Source organism: Xiphophorus maculatus, chromosome 14 (genome assembly GCF_002775205.1).
Source record: "Xiphophorus maculatus strain JP 163 A chromosome 14, X_maculatus-5.0-male, whole genome shotgun sequence".
Lineage (NCBI taxonomy): Eukaryota > Metazoa > Chordata > Actinopteri > Cyprinodontiformes > Poeciliidae > Xiphophorus > Xiphophorus maculatus.
Genome location: NC_036456.1, coordinates 10,587,243 through 10,606,171, shown reverse-complemented (window position 1 = coordinate 10,606,171; position 18,929 = coordinate 10,587,243). Strand labels below are relative to the sequence as shown.

Genomic DNA, 18,929 nt, shown 5'->3' with positions numbered 1-18,929 from the left:
TATGAATGAGATTCTGCAGGTACAGGAGTTCCCCTACTCTCTCTACAGGATCTGATTCTGAGCCTCTGCAGAAACTAAACGTCTCATAGTTTCTACAGAACATTTTGATTTGCTGCCATGAGAAAATCAAAGCAACAATCAGAACCACCAAACTGCTACTCAGCTTTCTGCCTCTAAATGTTAAAATGCTGAACTGCTGGTAAGATCATGAACTTGTTGTTGCACTTATTTTATTATTTCACCTTTGTAATAATTTTTTTAGTAAAAATATAAAGAAAACAAACAAGAGACTCAAAACATGTCTGGATAAACCGCTTCAATATGAACAAAAAGTGGCAGAATAATCAGACCCATTCGAACAAATCAATATAAATCATGATTATCAGTCAGGATCTGTTAGTTCAGAGAAAATGCTTCATGTTGACCAAAACAAATGTACACAAAACATCCAGAACAAACAGCGGCTTCAGTTAGTGAACTGATCTGTAAACTGTGTTTTTAAATTCATGTTGACCAATTTAAAGCACTTCAAAACTAAAACCTACATTAACTTATTTCCACTCAATAATCAGTATGTCATTTCAGCAGCAGGTTTATTGCACAAACTAATAATGACGCCTTTATTCCAAAACAAGGTTTGATTTACTGATTTGTATTATTGCTTCAATCTTTCCTAAAACCTCCAATAATCCAAAACTTTCTGTTTTCATATTATTTCCTTCATCAAACCACAGGCTGCTGGTTTATTCTAACATATTGCTGTAAAAGTGGAAGGAACAGTGAGACATCTGCAGCCTGTTTACACATGAAAGTCAGATTAAAAATTAGATTCATTCACAATTCAACGGAGAGAATTTATCAAATCACATCAAATTTTATTTGTATCCTGCATTTCAGCAACAAGGCATTTCAAAGTGCATAAAAACACAAAAATCAACAACTGAAACATTACATATTTCAATGTCATGAGAAATTCTGATTATTACATAATGATTATTATGTAATCAAGTATCTAATCAAATATCCCCCAATTAAATTGAAATGGGGAAATGACAGCAGCCTCACTGCTTTGTTATTTTAAGAATTAAAATGTTTTACATCATCTTTTTCCATCATTTCTGCAGATTATGGATTTGGTCTTAAAAAGTTAGTTATCTTTTGAGAAAATAAGCCTTATTTTTATGAGCCAGCAAGTATTGATGTTATTGTATCTCAGCTTTATGATACTCAGGAGTTAAAATAATATCCTGTAGCTCATTCTAATCTCAACGCTTTGATTCTGCTCTTAATCTAGAATTTGGTCAGAATTTGAAACATTTTGAGTTTCCTCTTGAGGTTTACTACACATTTTCTCACACTGTGTTTCAGAAAATCTTCATTGTTTTAACTGTATAAAGAAGAAAGATTAGTTTTAAAATCCCACATTTAGTTTATTAATACAAAACACAAGCTTGTTAAAGTTGCTCCACAAATGTTTTCTCTGTTTGACTCACTGAAAATAATCAGAAACAAAGAATATTTCTGCTGATCTTTAGATAAAATACTGAACACAGACAATGTGGCAGGAAGTGAGAAATATTTTGGTTACTTAAAAGAGTTTAAATGAGAATGAGGAGGGAGGTGATTCTAGTTAATGCTTGAAATATTTCAATGTGTGGAACGAAGCACTTTGGACCCAAAAATGTATTTTGAGTTTTAAAGATTAAGCGAACTCTCTTTACTTTTCCGAGTTTCGCCCTTTTTATCTCCCATCCCATCGGCAGTAAAGTCCAGTTCAGGCTCTCCTGCTTCAACTGTGTTTAAAACCATGTTTATCTTGGACTTGTGCACGATTCCATAATCAACCAGCTTCTTTCTGTCGTCATTCAATGTCATATTCCCAAACATCAATTCTGGACACTCTGCAAATACACAAATCCAGAATCATAATTAATTACGTACAAACACACCAACGATATATTTATAAACAGCAGATATTCTAGTCTGAACAGGAGTATCAGAGGTCTCTGGTGCTGCTGTCCTTGTAGCTTTATTTAAATTATTTGTTTGTGATTTCTGTTTATATTGAAAGAAGCTCCTTCTGGAGCTTAGTTATGCAACATTTTTGCGTGTTTTTTTAAGTCAAGTCAATACTTTAAAAAATAAAGAAAAACTACCAGACAGCCTTAAAATACATTTCTATAATCTATATCAGTCAAAAACAGAAACTCTGCAGCAGACAGGAATAATGAAGCATAATTACATCCAACAGTCTCTAAAATTAAATTAATGTCACTGAAACAGTGAAGTTACTAGTTAGAATAATTAAAATTACTCTGTTGTTGGATTTGATCATATTTTCAGTTTTACAGTTTAGCTACTTCACCAGATTTGATTCTTGCTATTTATTGACACACAATGGAGGCAGATAAACAAACTTAAAGAAAAAACTGGAAGAATTATATAATTATATCATTTTGTTTTTCTGACTTCAACTTTGTTCTTGTCCTAAACCTGAACACCACAGTCAGCATTCTACTGAATCTGCTTTGAATTTTATCCTTAAATGTATATTTTGGTAAATGTCTGTTCCTCATTTTTTAACAGGTCTTAATATTTTTCATTTAATATGGAGATAGATGAAGTAAATGAGTTTACCAGTGATTCCAAGGAATTTTTCCAATATCTTGTCCTTCAGCTCTGCAACCGTGATTCTCTGCATCTCCTTCTCATTGTCACAGAGGTCAATCGTGATCTTAACTCCATCTATTCCTCCAACCACAACCTGGTAGATCATCTCAGATGTTTGCAGATCTCCAGCAGCTTCAATCAGATAGAAAAATCTCTGTCTTTGACATTAGAGTTTTATCTTACGATCCTTTACACCTTTCAGCAACCTGAATAAGAGAACAGAGTTGTTTCACTTTTATACATTATAGCAGAGATGAAACACAAGAGGTGAAATAAATATTTTTTATAGGATGTCAAACTTTTCTAGATGCTTAACATCCCTGACCAGCTGAACTGGTGTGACTGGTTACATGAAAGATTGGTTAATAAAAGACAAAAACTAAAACAAGAAAATGAAATATATTAACCCACCCTGAACTGTTACATTAAGGATGTTCCCAGGATATTTACAGCTTCTTTGATGTTTTCTAACCTTACTTTGCCGTTGAGTGAAACAAACTAAATAATTTCTCTTTCTGTTTTGGTTATGCCCAGGTAGATGCTGCGTTCATGATGTGTAGGAAATACTTGGGATGGTTTATTTTCTTTCAAAACCTAGCTGTCAAAATGATAAAGGAAGATAATATACAGAGCTATATATATATAAAGTTTTACAGCAGGATCTCAGTTAAATGTAGAATTTGTAGCCAGTAGAAGAAAAAACAATGGAAACTTATTATTGCAAAAGGAAGCAGTGCAACCTTTGTTTAATAGTTAATTTTTGATGGCAGAAGGTACATTTATTTTTGTTACTGTGTAAAATTACTGGGAGGTTTCCTCATCACTAGAAATAGGATCATATTTGAATTGGGTTCAGATTTACAAAGACTACTGATGTTTTTATTTCCTGTGGCGTCTAGAAAATATAACTGATCTTGTCTTTGAAACTTTATTTTAAGGACTCTGTCACTTTAAGGTGTGTCAACCTGTTGGATTATGAACTTTGCACTGATAATTTCACAATAGTTTGAGATTTGTTGTTTTGCCATCACTCTGACTTGTTAGTCCCAGGATATTTTGCTGCTTTTCTCATTTCATTGTTAGAGCAGAATCCCACTTTCATCGTCAATAATAAAAGAAACAATTTCATCACTTTAGTCTAACAGCACAGAGAGATGTCTCTAAATGTTTCCTTCATAACATAATACAGCATAACCTGCAATATCTGGTGGTTCAGGAGGGAGGAGTTGAATCCACCTTATTTCTACAACCCATAATGCTTTGTGTGAATTATGGATGTGACTTTTGAGCAGTGAAGCAGAACAACACTCTTAAATAAAATAAAATCTGTAGCAAATTAGTTTTATAAATATGTTAAATAACATAAGCAATGAAAAAAATATACTTATTAATATAATTATATGTATATAATATATCAATATACATTCTCAAGAATAGGCAACTTTATAGTTTAGAAAAGACCCTAAACATTTATTAGAGTCAAAGTGTTGAGTGTGTAGAGCAAAGATTACTAGTTAAATTTGTAGATAAATAGTCAAGTTATTTTCTTACTCTGTGATTATTTCTGTTTAACTTCGATATCTTAACCAGGTTAATTATGTCAACTGAAGTTAATATTTTCACCTCTGGCTTATGACTCCAATCTTTTCCAATAGCTTTAAACACAGCAGATCTTTTTCCACCATGTTGATAGCTGGCATTCATACAAGTTTTTCATTTATAAACTGACAACCTGAACACAAATAAAAGGCAAGCAAAATGTTTATTTTATTGCAACTGACAGTTTGGGAGTAACCAGAGAGAACTCATGCATGCACAGGGAGAAACCAAAGCCGGGATTTGAACCCAGGACCTTCTTGCTGCAAGGCAACAAGCTACCAACTGCTCCACTGTGCAGTCTGCTTTATGTAATAAAAAAACAAAATTACAACGTTATAAAGAAAAGACTATACAGTCAACAAATGAACAAACTTTACATTTTGATCACTGAAATCATTCACACCAAATATTTTGGTAAATGTTTCATTTATTATGGTTCAATAGCAACTTTAAACAGGTGGGTCCAGGCCAGACTGTTGCTGCACAGAACGGCTTCTGTTAGTGAACTGATCTGTAATAAATGGTTTTAAATTCAAGATCAACTTAAAGCCCTTAAAACTGAAACCTACATGAACTTATTTCCACTCAAAGCTTCTCAGCTCAGCAGGGGGTCTATTGCTCTCTGACAGGCAGGAAGCAGCAGCAACCAGGACTAACTAATAAAGATCAACTCAAATAAAAAATAAAAAAACTGTTTGATTTACTAACTTAAGTAATCTTCTTAAAAGAAAAAAAACGTCAGTCGATCCAGCACTTTTAATTTTCAGTTTATCCTCATTTTCCCACCACAAGTTGCTGCTTTACTTTAACATTTTGTGTAAAAGTTGATTTCAGGAATAATGGCGTGACTTTACACACAAATACATAAATCAGACAATTATTCAACTTACTTAAACACAGAATTTGTAATTATTGCATAATAGTTATTGAGCCTAAATAGGGTAAACATTAATTTATGCATTTTTTTCCTTTTACTTCTTGAATTAAAATGTTTTCCATCATCTTGTCCTTCATTTACTGCAGATTGACAAATAATCTTGCAGTTTGTGCCGAATTTCAGAAAATCTCCTTCATATTTATATTATTTCGTGGATAAAGAGCAGTTTTAAAATTTGGCTATTTAATACAAAATACAAGATTGTTATTACCGTGAAAACAAGTGTTGTTGCTGCTGGACTGCCTGAAGAGAAAAAACAACAAATACTTCTGCTTGTCATATAAAATGTTGCTGAAATACAGTAAACACTTTATGTGACAGAAGGTGAGAAATATTTAAGATGTTTAAAAGAGTTTCAATGAGGATGAAGACGGATGTCCAGTTAAAGGTGGAAAATATTTCAATGTGTGAATGATTTATTTTGGACCCACAGAAAAATTATTTTGAGTTTTAGACATCGGTATATTTAGACATTCTTTACTTCTTCGAGTTTCACCCTCCTTATCACCGAGCCCATCGTCTGTATGAGGGTTGGGGGATGGAGGGCCTTCTCCACCAGGTACTCTAAGAACCAGTTGTATGACAGACATGTCTTGGACTCCATATTCAGACAGCAGTGATGAGTCTCCTTCCAGCTGCTTACCTAAAAAGATCAAACGTAGGATCTCGTTTCCTGTAAACAAGCAGACCCAGAATCATAGTTAATATCTCAGAAACAAACCAAACAATCCTTTTCTGAAACAGCAGAACTATTCTAGTATCAGAGCTGTGATGTTGTTGTCTTTATAAATTTATTGTTTCTTCATTTGTGACTAATGTTTATTTTGAAAGAAACTCCGTCTGTAGTTTTATTATGCAACATTTTTGTGTGTTTTTTTTTAAGTTAAATCAAATCTCTATTCCTGAAACCATCAGAAAACTCTGAAGTGCATTTCTGTAATAATTGTTGCTATAGCAACCAATAACAGGAACTCTGCAGCAGACAGGAAGTTATTTACATTTACTGATTGTCCACCATCTATAAAGAAGCAGTAAATCTAACAGTGTTTTAATTTAAACTTAAGATCAATGAAACAGTGTAGATAGAACAATGGAAATTAGATTTTCATCCATTAATTTGCTTATTTCTTTTTATTTTCAGTTTAATTACTTCACCTTATCTACACAATCCAGGACGTTCAACAATCTAAAGAAAAAAACTGAAGAATATTTTAAATGTCTTCCTCTGACCTGAACTTTACTCTCTTGCTATTTTTTGGGTGAAATGTCTCTTCCTCAGTTTTAATGTGTATTATTTACTTCAGAATACCAGAGGGATAAGTAAGATAAATGGCTATTGGGGAGTTTAATGTAAAAGCTCTCAGTGAGTTTACCTGCTATATCAGGGAACTTTTCAACAATCTTTTCCTTCAGCTGACCCACGGTGAATCTCTGCATCTGCTCCTCTGTGTTGCAGAGGTCAATGTTAAACGTCTTCCCTCTGAACCCACGAACAACAACTTTGTAGATTTTCCCCATTCTCTGATGTTGCAGATCTTTAGCAGCAGCTGAAGTCAGACAGGCAGCAAATTCTCTCCTCTATATTGGTGTTTTGTTTTTGTTTTGTTTTCATAATCATTCACACCTTTCTGCAACCTGAAAGAGAAAACATAATTGTATCACATTTACACACATTAAATTGATATTTAAAAATAACTTGTTTTCTCCAGGAAACAGCAGAGGTCAAAAACAGAAGTAGAAGAACATTTACTTTCTTATAAATGCTAAACTTTTCTTTAACAGACGTTAAACTTCCCTGACTACCTGAACTGGTTTGACTGGTTACATGAAAGATTCTTAAAGAGGAAAACAACACAAAAATCACACAAAATAAAACATCAAGAATGATTAAAATATTAATCACTCTTGATTTGTCTAAAAGAGAAGGAGAAACATGAACTTACCTTCAGCTGTTTTATTCAACACCTACATTAATTTGTAAAGACTGTCAGTATTTTTGACACTAACCTTTCCGTTGGTTGATTGAGGTAAAATGTCTGAATAGTTTCTCTTGCTGTTTGGGTTACGCCCAGCCAGATGCCTTCTGAAGGAACTATGAGAAAGTAACACTGAATACCTGGAGATCATTTTGGAAGCAAAATAATTTTTATAAATTGATTGAATCCATCTTATTTCTACAACCCATCACACTTTGTGTGATTTATGGGTGTGACTGAGCCTGTCACGATAAACAATAAATCAATTAATCGTATGATAAATAAATATTATCACCCTCATTTTAATTTATGAGCCATTTTTCCTGCCATTTTCTCTTTCTATTGATGACAGTAGATGAAAAAAAGACTCAACTCTGGTTCTCTTACTGACCGTCCGTCTCCTTGGTGTAAAGGAGGAGTGAACTATTGCATCAGGTAGTCGATGTGCCCATCTTCTCTGTGTAAATCTAATGATTATTGAAGGTCAATATAGTATATAGACTTCATAATCTGCACTCTTTTGGTTGAATGCAGTTCTTATTTCCACTTTGGTTTTATGTTGTTTAGTTTTCATTCAAGTGCATTTTTTGTTAACAGAGACTGAGAATCCGTTTTATTTTTTGTTTTTGGTTGTTTTGATTTTCAGTTCCAGTGTCTAGTTTTCTTTTGGAAATAAAGTGTATTTATTTTTGGCAGGATATCACTTGTATTATTATGTCACTTCCATTACATCAGTTTAAAATGGTTTTCAAATAATATTATCATTTATCACAATAATTTTAGAGACATTGCAAAAATTGCAAAAATCAGCAAAATTTGTTATTGTGACAGGCCTTGATGTGACTTTTGATCAGTGAACCAAAGCAGCACTCTTACATTAAATATAATTAACTCTGCAGCAATCTGGTTTTATAGATATGTTATACAATATAAGTAATGCATCACCATAGAAAAATATAAAATACATACTTATGCAGACTAACATACAATCACAAGAACAGGCAACTTTATAGTTTAGAAAAGACATTAAACATTTATTAAAGTCAAAGAGTTGAGTGTGTAGAGCACAGATTACTATTTCTAAGCATTACAGCTTAGAAATAGTAATCTGACTAAACTGACTGACTAGACTAAACTCAGAGAAATATTAAACCTTGACCTGAAAGGTAAATAAATCAGTAAGAAGCAAAGTTTTTAATTTAAAACATGTATATTTTACACAGTTGTTGTTTTATTTCAATGTTTACATAAAACAACACTACATTGGCAAAAATGTAAGCTCGTTGTCTTCACACACATATAAACTTGAGTGGGATCTAATTGTTAATCTATAGATGTTAATATGATGTCAGTCCATCCTTTGCAGCTGTCACCATTTTATCTCTTCTGGGAAAGCTTTCTATAATTCCTTTTCCCCGTCTTGCAGAAGAACATTTATGAGATCAGACTCTGATGTTGGACGTGAATGTCTTGCTCACAGCCTCAGCTGTAATAAATCGACCACAGTGCTCTGTCAGGTTGAAGCCAGGACTCTGTGCAGGTCAGTCAAGTTGTTTCAGACCAAACCTGCTCATCCAATTTTGTTCTTTTTATCTTTTTATTTATAAAGAGTCATGTTGAACAGGATGGGAAACGTCTCTAACCTGTTCCTACTAACTTGGAAGCATGAAATTAACCAAAAGTTCTTATTATAATGAAGCCTTAAAACTTGATCCCAACTCATGAAGAAGAGCAACACACTATAAACATCCCACCACTAAATTTGCACTTTATAAAATTCTTTACATTGGATTTCACTAAGTAACTTGATCTACTTTCAGCATAAACAGATTAAAATGTTTCACTTGTAAAAACAGTTTTCAGTAATCAAGGAAAATCTACATGCAGACAAAAACAGCGTCATAATTGTCAGAAAGGTGTGAAACAAATATATGTTCATAGGACATTGTGCATCATTTTATATTGTTAAAAGTGCAGTTATTATAGTTTGACATACATTAAGGTTATTATAGTTAACTAAAACTTTCAAAATAACAAAAATTGAGATTAAGGAAACAATACAAACATTTCATTCCTTTTTATGTTTGTGAATCTATTTATTAGTCATTCAAACTGATGTGAAATTGATTCCTCACACACACAAACAAGCAGTTCACGCCAGCTTCCCCCAAATTACTGCATTTCATTTTCATCCTGGCGACACTTACGCTTGTCCACAAAATGATGACAGCAAGAGTTGGGAGAGTCACTTGTTCAAAGACAATTGAATACATATTTAACAATATTTTACTAATAAAAACCAGAAAACACACTCTAGAAAGTAACTAAAACCAACTGAATAAGACAAACAAAAAATGAACAAAATAAAATTAAACTGTAACAAAATAAATATTATAACCTTGTTCTATATTAGGGCTCCTCAATTCCTGGGCTAAAGTAACTTTTAGACATCTCTGGTGTACAACATCTGTCCTACTAGAACTTTTTTATAGAATGAAATATTTTCCCATATTCCTCTAAGACATATCCATGAGACAGCGGTTCTGTTTTCCTTTGATAATTTATTTCTAGTGCTTGGGGGATAATTATTTGGTGGTTAAACAGGCTGTGGTATTCAGGAGTGTTGAGTAAAATCTGATGTATTAAGTTATTTTGTACTATATTATGTGATTGTGGTTCTCTTGAAAGCAAATCACATTTGCTTTCTTGGCATTATTTTAAGTATTCTGCTGATTTCCTTTAGAAATCATTGAAGCATCAACTGATCTGGATTCTTGTTAGTGCTGTAGCGCAAAAGCAGGTTTAAGACAAACAGCAACCTTTAGAAGAGCCGCGCCTTTCTTGTTCCCCAGAAAAATTCAATGGCTGTTCCATATTGAAAAAAATATCTTTGCTTCTGCGTCTCTTATCTTTTTTGTCCTTAGTCAAATTTTTTTTAAAACCTCCGTGACAGATCAAATCTCCAAAATAATGACTCTCTAGTATAGAACTAGAAATTTTTACTTCAACCATGGACATGTGCTGTATTCCATGGTCGGACAGAAAGGAGTCTTCCTCCAGCTTTTGTTCCTTAAAGTGCACTTCATCGACCGATCCAGCATAATAACCTGAAGAGAAGGATAAAGAGTAAACTGTGTTAAATATAATAGCATTAAGTATAAAAACAGGAAGGTGATGAAATAATCTAGAGAAGAAAAACATGAACCTGTGTGTCTGTTCTTGTTCCCTGATTCTCATAATTAAACTGGAGTTTTTCATTATATCCTACAATTTTTTAAGTATTTCCCCTAAACTAAACTTTGTCACTGAAAGTGGTTTAATAATTAAACATCAAGCTATAGAGCTAATTTTATCACCTTTGATTTCATATTATACTTTTAAATCAATCATTTTCTGTGCACAAAAATCAAATGGCGAAACAGGTAAAATGTCTTCTTCTGCAGTAATACTTTGTTGTGTTGAGTGGAAAAAGCTGTTAAAAAATGTGGCACAAGATTTTGTGCCACAGATCTAACACCTTTAGATCTTTATTTTAATTAGGCACTCTAGCTTTTTGGACAGTCATTAAAAGGGGAATATTGTGCAAAATAAGTTTTTTTAGCTTTACATCATTTTATAATTCATTATAACATTACTTTCTCATCAATAACAAGCCTGGAGTTTTGCTCCAAGCTTGTTATTGATGAGAAAGTTTGAAAAATCCTTTAATCTCCGGTTGCAACCATTCAGGGGTTCCTAAACTCTTGCTCTCTCACAAGGCGCCGTATTTGGAGCTGCAGTGTCAAGGAGTGAGCTCTGATGACGACGTTTTTTCTAAGTTATTTTTGATATATACAGCATTTTCATTGCAACTGAAGGAATAAATGACACAATGGATCACACTGAATTTTGTTAATTGTGTACTTTTTGTACGTATAGAATTGAATAGAACCTGTTTTGTTTTGTTTTGTTTTGTAAGGATCCTTGAGGCAACATTAGCTGCGAATTGGCACAATAAAAAACTGAATTGAATTTGATGTTTAATTATGTATGTAATTAATTATGTAATTAATTAGATATGTGCAAAATCCATTAAGGAATAATTTATTTTTCAATTGAAGACTCCTTTTCTTAAGTAATGACGTGGATATGTTTATGTTCAGGAATCAGAATAACTGAATCACTGTAAACTGTCTCTGCACTCTTTAGTAGCTCAACATGGCTGTTGTCAGGTTGGCGTTACCTGGTTTGGGTGGAAACTCCAGTAACAGCTTGTTGTTAATCTTCTCCCTCAGTTCCCTCACAGTCATCTTCCCCAGCTGCTCCTCGGTGTCGCACAGATCAACCAACAACTCCTCTCCTTCATCAAGTCTGTCATTTTTATTAGAACTGACAACAACAACTCCAACAGCCATCTCTTCACTTCTGTTTATCGTTCAACAGGAACGTGTGGCTCTTCCACTTCCCTACCCTAAGTGACGCATTGTTTACCAATGAGACCATTCTTTTTAACACTAGTAGTGTTTAATAATTGCAGATATGTATTACTATAACGGGAAAAACATTGCATTGCTAATTTCCGGGAAGCTTTTAACAGGAATGTTTGGAACGCACTTCATCTTGTGAAATCAGCTTTTCCGACACCTCGTGAATGCAGCATCAAGTATAACCAGGAAATAGAAACTATTCCGACATTTTAAACTCAGCGGAACAACAAAGTTTAGGGATTATCAAAGAAACTGAAAACGTCCCAGCGGACACTTAAAGGTGTTGAATGTAACAGCTGAGGTAAGTTACTGTATGTATTTGATAGCCCTTATAAAAGGACAAATGTAAGAGAAGAAATGATCACAAGATGAAATCAGTGCGCTTTCACTTACTCTTGTGTTGAGTGTAGAGAAGAGCGCACTAGTCCCCCTAGTGGACTCTTTTGATTATGGCGCCAAGGCACCTCTCTTCCAGACAAAGGACCCAACTACTGTACATTCCTTGCACACCACAAACCAAACTAAATTAATGCAGATGATCAAAACAATTAGATCTAATTTTAACAAGATAAACTGAGTATTATACCCTACAACATAGTTTTGCTATTGTAAACATTTTTGCTTTCTGAAATCGCTCTGTAACCGACTAAGTGATAGTATTAAAATCCTGGTTGTCATATTGCACAAAATATTAGAAATACCTTTTTGTTTGGTTGTTTTTCATGTTTTGTTTTTATTTTTTTGTGACTTTCTTGTTGCTTTACCCCAGCTTTATTTAGCATGGATAATATAGTGCTACAGTACAAACTGGGTTCTAAAGAAGCTGCCATGTAACCAGTGAAACCAGTTCAGCTGGTCAGCGATGTTTACTATCTAGTCGATAAATTCCCACACATTTATTAATAAGTACATATTTTTCCACCTTCGTTTGTGATCTCTGCTAAATTTTGAAGTAAATGTTTTTAACGTTTTATTTTTAATCAAGAATTTTATGTGCAGAACTGACATAAATGTTTATTTATTCAGGTTGCTGAAAGGTATAAAGGATTATTTAAAAGAAAAAGAACAAACACCAACAACGAGGACAGTATTTACTTTCTGTCTGACATCTGCTTGAAAGCATTGAAAGCATCAGAGAATGGTCTACCGGATTGTGGTCAAGGATGAAATGGGGATTTCTCGGACGATGGACCTCGGCAACACAGAGCTGGAGATGCAGAGAGTAACCGTGGGTCATCTGAAGACAAGGATATCGAAGGTCTGTGGAATCCCAGGTAAACTCACTGAGTATTCGGACAAATAAGCCCAACAACCATTTACAATGCTTATCTCTATACTAAGTAAAACAGTATATGTTAAAAGACGGGGAGGAGACATTTAATCCAAAAACACACATATGAATAAAATGCAAAACAAACTCAGTGTTTCAGGTGTTCTGCAGTTTTCTGGAAGTTTATTTAACATGGGTAATATAGTGCTACAGTACAAACTGTTTTCTTACTTCCACTAATCTGGAAGTTTGTTTCAGATTAGTGGGTCACAAAAGCTGAATGCAGCTTCTCCACGTTTCGTTCTGGTTCTGGAGCTGCAGAGCAGAACCAGAACTAGAAGACCTGAGAGGTCTGGAAGGTTGATACAACAGCAGCAGATCTTTAATATATTGTGGTGCTGAGCCGGTCAGTGATTTATGAACTAACAAATGTATTTTAAAGTTTGTTCTCTGAGCCACAGGGAGCCAGTGGAGGGACTTTAAAACTGGTGTTATGTGCTCCATCTTCCTGGTTTTAGTCAGAACGCGAGCAGCAGCATTCTGGATCAGCTGTGGCTGTTTGATTTTTTTATTATTACTATTGCAGTAATCAGTGCGACTAAAGATAAACGCATAGTTGAGTTTCTCTAAATCCTGCTAAGACATTAGTCCTCTAATCCTGGAAATTACTGGAGGACTCATCATTTCCAGGATTAAAGAAATGATAGAAGGCTGACTTTGTAAATTTATATATATATTTATATACATGTGTGTCTTTAAGAGTCAGTTAAGTCTCTCTTTTTTATGAATTTTACCAAAAAAAAGAATCTGCCTAATAATTACACGCACCTTGAGCATTGACCTCTTTATGCTACACCCGCCCTCATTATATAGATACGCATCTCTTACTGTGCTTAAATCCATTAAAAGTTTATCCTCCTTGGAGTTACAAAATATTCCTATTGATGATAATGTGGTCAAATGAATTATGTACTTGGCTAATAATTTTGCATTTTGTGTATAATAGTTCTGTTGTTTAAAAATGTTTATTTTGCTGTGATTGTATGATATTAACTATGATTCTAAGTGTGTTTGTTTGTCGTGTGTGCAGAAAACCAGCAACTATTGATCTTTGAAGGCAGAGAGCTGAAAGGCAACATGAAACCACTGTTTGAATATGGGATCCAGCACATGTCCTGCATACAGATGGCTTTACCACTACGTGGTGGAGGGCTGCCTCCTCTGCATGACAGAGGACTGGGTGATAAGGAGGGTGAAACCCGAAGAAGTAAAGAATGCTTGATGCCTGATGTTTGAATCTCCAAATACATTTTTATGGTTCCAAGGTGAATCTTTCCACGCATCAAAACGCCTGTATGAACTGGAACCACATCCCTCCCCATCCTCATTTAGACATGTAAGATATTTCTGAACAGAAAATTTGTCAATACTACAAATGTTGTTATATTTGAAGTTTGAGATTAAGAGCAGAGTCAAAGCAAAAAAAAAAGGAGTTGGATAAAAGACGGTGTGAGCAGCCGTTCTATTTGCTGCATTAAGCACTAAACAGGTGTTCTGTTTATCTGTGCTACCTGTAAATCTGTCCTACCTTGTGGTAATGCGCACATCGATGCTACGCCACGTACTGTAAGACAAAGTATGCATGTAAAAGTGACGACGAGTTCGGTGTTCATATTACCACCAGTTCCAGTCTGCTCGACATTGACTGGATGCTACAGTGTGATCAGAGCAGAAAACAGGCATTTGGAGGGAAAATGTATAATGATGCGAGCCATCTGTACAAGTAAAATAAAAATCACTAAAACATCAACATTGTTTCTAACTTCAAATTGTTAGAAAAATAGATTTTGCAATTACACTGTTTTGTTTTGTTTTGTTTTATAAAACCTTCCAACTATGAATACTCACCAAAGCTTAATTCAAGTCGCCTTTATTTTATCATTGTCTTAGCATGCATTAATTAGAGAGTAATATAACACACTACTGGGTAAAATCAAAACTGTGTTGCTTAAATCTCATGAGTGAAGTGATGTTCAGAACCTAGAATGACATGTTTTTTTATTGTTTTAAAAGGTTTCAATATTTCCTTGTTATTTTTAAAGTAAATACTAGGAAGGCAGATGATGAATGCAATAAAGCTATATACTTTTTTGTCTTTTAAATACTTATTTATTGTGCATCTAAAAATCAAATGTCTAGTATTCTTCAAGCCCCTGCTGGTGTCTGATCAAGTCACAAGGAAACTAAACAGATTACATTAGTATCAAATGCCATGCAATGTCACCGTTAACTTTATGAAAGCCTGAAACACTGACTTAAAGTATTAATACAAAGTTTTTAAATGGACGAAGGAGATGAAGGCAGGAAAAAACAATGGTAAATGAACAACTTTCAGTTCTTTTAGTCTATTTTATTTATATCATTTTTTAACTAGAATGTGTTACCCTCAGTAAATGCCAAGTAAATTAAATCCTATCAGTATAATTACTTGTGAAGCCACCTCAAAATTCATAGAGAATCTATTTAGCTTGTTATTGGGGAAACTAGAATGGGTCCTAATGGAGTCTGACTCCTCCAGCTCCCTGCTGAGCAGCCATGCAGTTAGCCAAGTTTCACAAATCACACTCATTAAACACACAGGTGTGTTATAGTAACCTGTGCTGTTTAAATAGCCTTAGGCTAAAGCAACCTTGCACTAAGACTGTACTGATTACAGTGAGACAATAATTGAATGTCCACAAGTCTTCAAAAATGTTATATGCTTTTTAATTAGCATTGCTTTTGCAAGGGTCCGATACAGCTTAATTCAGCAGCAGAAGTAAGAAAGTAACACAAATAAATAATTTTAACCTAACTTGTCTTTTCCTTATACACAAGGGCGTAAATCCCATCTCATTATTGGGGGGGAACATAAACAGGGAAATTTTTTAAGAGCACTTTTGGGGGAGATCGGCAAAGTTACAGTAAAATGTGGTTTAAATTTTTTTGCGTGTGTGTTCAAGCTGCACCATCAAAAATGACTAGTAGGTAATGAATAACAAAAGTGTTTTTCTCAGTAAACAACCTGTTGAGACGTCAAACTAAGATTCAAATGTTTAGATATGAGTTTGGTTCAGCGTCACAGAGCTAATCTCTGCTACACCTTTACAAAAACTTAAGGCTCTAAATAAGTTTTAATAAGTAACTCCACTTAATAAAATTCCTCATAAATATTGATTTATTGCAGTGGTTCTCAATATACGTCATGTGTTATTTAAATGACAACTTAAGATGCTTTAAACATTTTTTATTATTATTATTTTGGGGGGGTAAAGGGGAGTTCTTGTCTTTGGATGGCTGAGAACCTGTAAATATGTAGAAACTGAATATCTGGGAAGTATCATAATTTAAATTTAAGGGTCAGCACCAGAGTTTTCTGGAAAATATTCAGATTTTATTTTGTGGTTTTAAATGGTAAGGCTCCATGGTGGTCAGAAATAAAGGCATACTTTATTTTTGTTTAATTTCCAGCTGCAACAGCCCCTCTGCTCTCGGCTCCCATACAGAGCTGTCGGCTAGTGCTAACGCTCAGCCGCTTCCTCCAGTTTCAAACTCTTCTCATTAAGAAGAGTTAGAGAGCTAAATATAATCGAAATACTGGCTACCTTCGACAGAAAAAGGAGCTCAGTCTATGAAAGCAATGTAGCCAGTTTAGCTAGTTTAGATTTCCCAGGCATAAGGTGGCAGTTTATCATGATTCAGTCAAAGTAATTAAATAACAAACTGTGGACTGATTTTTATTGTCAATGTGTTTCTTCCTATTGAGCAGTGAAAGTAAATAAAATGTTTACATGTCTTTTACTTTAAGTATTTACTTACTGGAGGGTTTTGTGTTTGTGCTGCAGAGCCACAGCAACAGGTAGCTCCTCACTTCAGCGGTTCTGCTGTTGCTCCTCCTACACTTTGGACTGAACCATTGTTCTAACAATAGTGGGCGGGGACCTAAACATTAATTCTTTTTCTTTTTTCTTAGATGAATGGCAGATTTACTAAGTTCTTTGTTTCTATTGCATTTTTTTATATTGATATTGTTTAAATATAAGGGTTTCTTTCACGATTTCTTTGGGGGACAATTGTAGACTTTTCCAAGATTGGGGGGGGGGCTGAACCCCCTTCCCGCCCCCCGGGATTTACGGCTATGTTTATACCGAAACTGAAGGATTCCAGGTGGAGGCTTTGGGAAAGGGAAGTGGCTCGCACACCCCAGGCTGATCAGATCTTCTGGAAAAGGTCTTGAAGCCTTGGGCAAGAGGCAGACGTCTTCCTCTGTGTCCTGCAGTCGGTTCTTGCTCAGGAGGTTCCCTAAAGTTCGTTTTCTCACCTCGGTTCTGATCCAGTCTGTTCCAACACTTGATGTCTCAACGGCATGCGATTATTTTATCATTCTGTTACATTGGTACACATTTTATGTTGTTTAAGATCATTGCCAAAATCACAACTCATTTAACTACAACCTCTTTCTTTGACTAATCATTAGCTTCTCATATTTAATACTCATTTATAAACTTATGACGATTGTAGCATTAGATTTATCATAATCATGGTTTGATTTAATGCTGGTGTTCTTCTGGAAAGAAAACAGGAATCATCTATTGTTCTAGATATTTGTAATCAAATTCATAGTTGTTGATTTTTGCAAGAGAAAATGTTAATACATATCTTTTACATGGGGCCTTACTCAACTACTCAGAGTGTTTATACTTTATCCTTAAATTACTTCATACGTGGAAATAAAGAAGGCTTAACAATCTTTATATACCTGCTGTTTGGAGAATTAACTCATGTCTTCTTTCTGACTCCCTGTAGTTCCTCTTTCATGTTTGTACCTGCACATTCTTGCAACATCTGGCTGTTTTCTTCTGTTCGATTACCTCATGAACGTAACGTCTTATGACCAGATGCAAAAAGAAAAAGGAACAAAGTAAGGCTTGCATAAGACAAAACGTTTAAGCATGAACTCAAGTTTTATTCTAATGCTAGTTCTAGATGTTTCTATGTATTATTAATTTTAACGGCTGATTTCTAAAAGCCTACTCAAGGACCAATTTGGTTCTACAAATTATGCTTTAAATAGGACACTGGTTTCTTTTAAATGTGACATAGTTGTTTATCTTGTTGCTGCTGAAGTAAATGTAAATAGCATGCAGGCCTTACTACTTTAATCTCCACTCCTTCACTGCTAAGCTAGAGTCTAAGGAATGGAAATAATAGGATGATTTCGAGTTTTTTCAACACTTAATTACAAACTGTCTGCTAAATGTTGTGGTTCACGGTCAAGTTATCCCAAGTCTGCAATCTTTTTGCTGAATAAAAACAGTTTCAAGGGTTTCAACGCGATGAATATTTATTATTGAACCTTGTGATGACCTCTGAACTCTGAATTCTTAAAAGAAAATAAGCTGATTAACCTTCAACAGCTTGGTAGGTCACAAGCATATTTTCTGTCTTGAAAAACAAGGTACCATTTTAAGAAAGATGCTTTTTTTTAATTGAAATGGCAGACCCACTGAAGCCACCTGGAAGCGAGCTGAAAAAAAAGTGTCCTTGCGTTCGAAAGGTCAAGATCTAAAGGTTAAAACAACTGAAAATCTACACTGTCCAAGCACGAAAGGGAGCAAAAACATTAGCTGCAGCTCCATACATTTAAAAAATACATGGAAAGCTGGGTAACTTTCTGTAGACATAATAGGCAAATAGTTATATGGCAACATGCTTAAACATATATAATAATCATTTTGCGTTCAGTGTTCATGAAGGGTTTCACAATGTAGGGAAAAAAATTATTTGCAGCTGTCCAGAGTGGATGATATTGAAATGATGTGGCTTCTTTAGATCTGTTGGTGAAAATATGAGGTCCAGATGATATGATGGACGCTTCTTTAGTTGCCTGGTTGTTGGTTGGAAATTTCAAACTGTTGCTCAAAATCGATTTTTAATTCTAAACTGTTGCGTTTTTTGTCATCATCTTTTTC

The 18,929-nt window shown here is 34.4% G+C and overlaps 2 long non-coding RNA genes across 2 annotated transcripts; one reads left to right on the top strand and one right to left on the bottom strand.

Annotated features, from left to right (window-relative positions):
- Positions 1-574: 574 nt before the first annotated feature.
- Positions 575-3,195, bottom strand: LOC111610899. The gene is made up of 3 exons (XR_002753807.1): positions 3,082-3,195; positions 2,638-2,876; positions 575-1,901 (listed from the first exon to the last, which is right to left on the bottom strand). It is a non-coding gene; the product is annotated as an uncharacterized LOC111610899 (long non-coding RNA).
- An 8,632-nt stretch (positions 3,196-11,827) lies between these two features.
- LOC102227705 lies at positions 11,828-14,728 on the top strand. The gene is made up of 3 exons (XR_312786.2): positions 11,828-11,949; positions 12,675-12,922; positions 14,009-14,728. It is a non-coding gene; the product is annotated as an uncharacterized LOC102227705 (long non-coding RNA).
- The last annotated feature ends 4,201 nt before the right edge of the window (positions 14,729-18,929 follow it).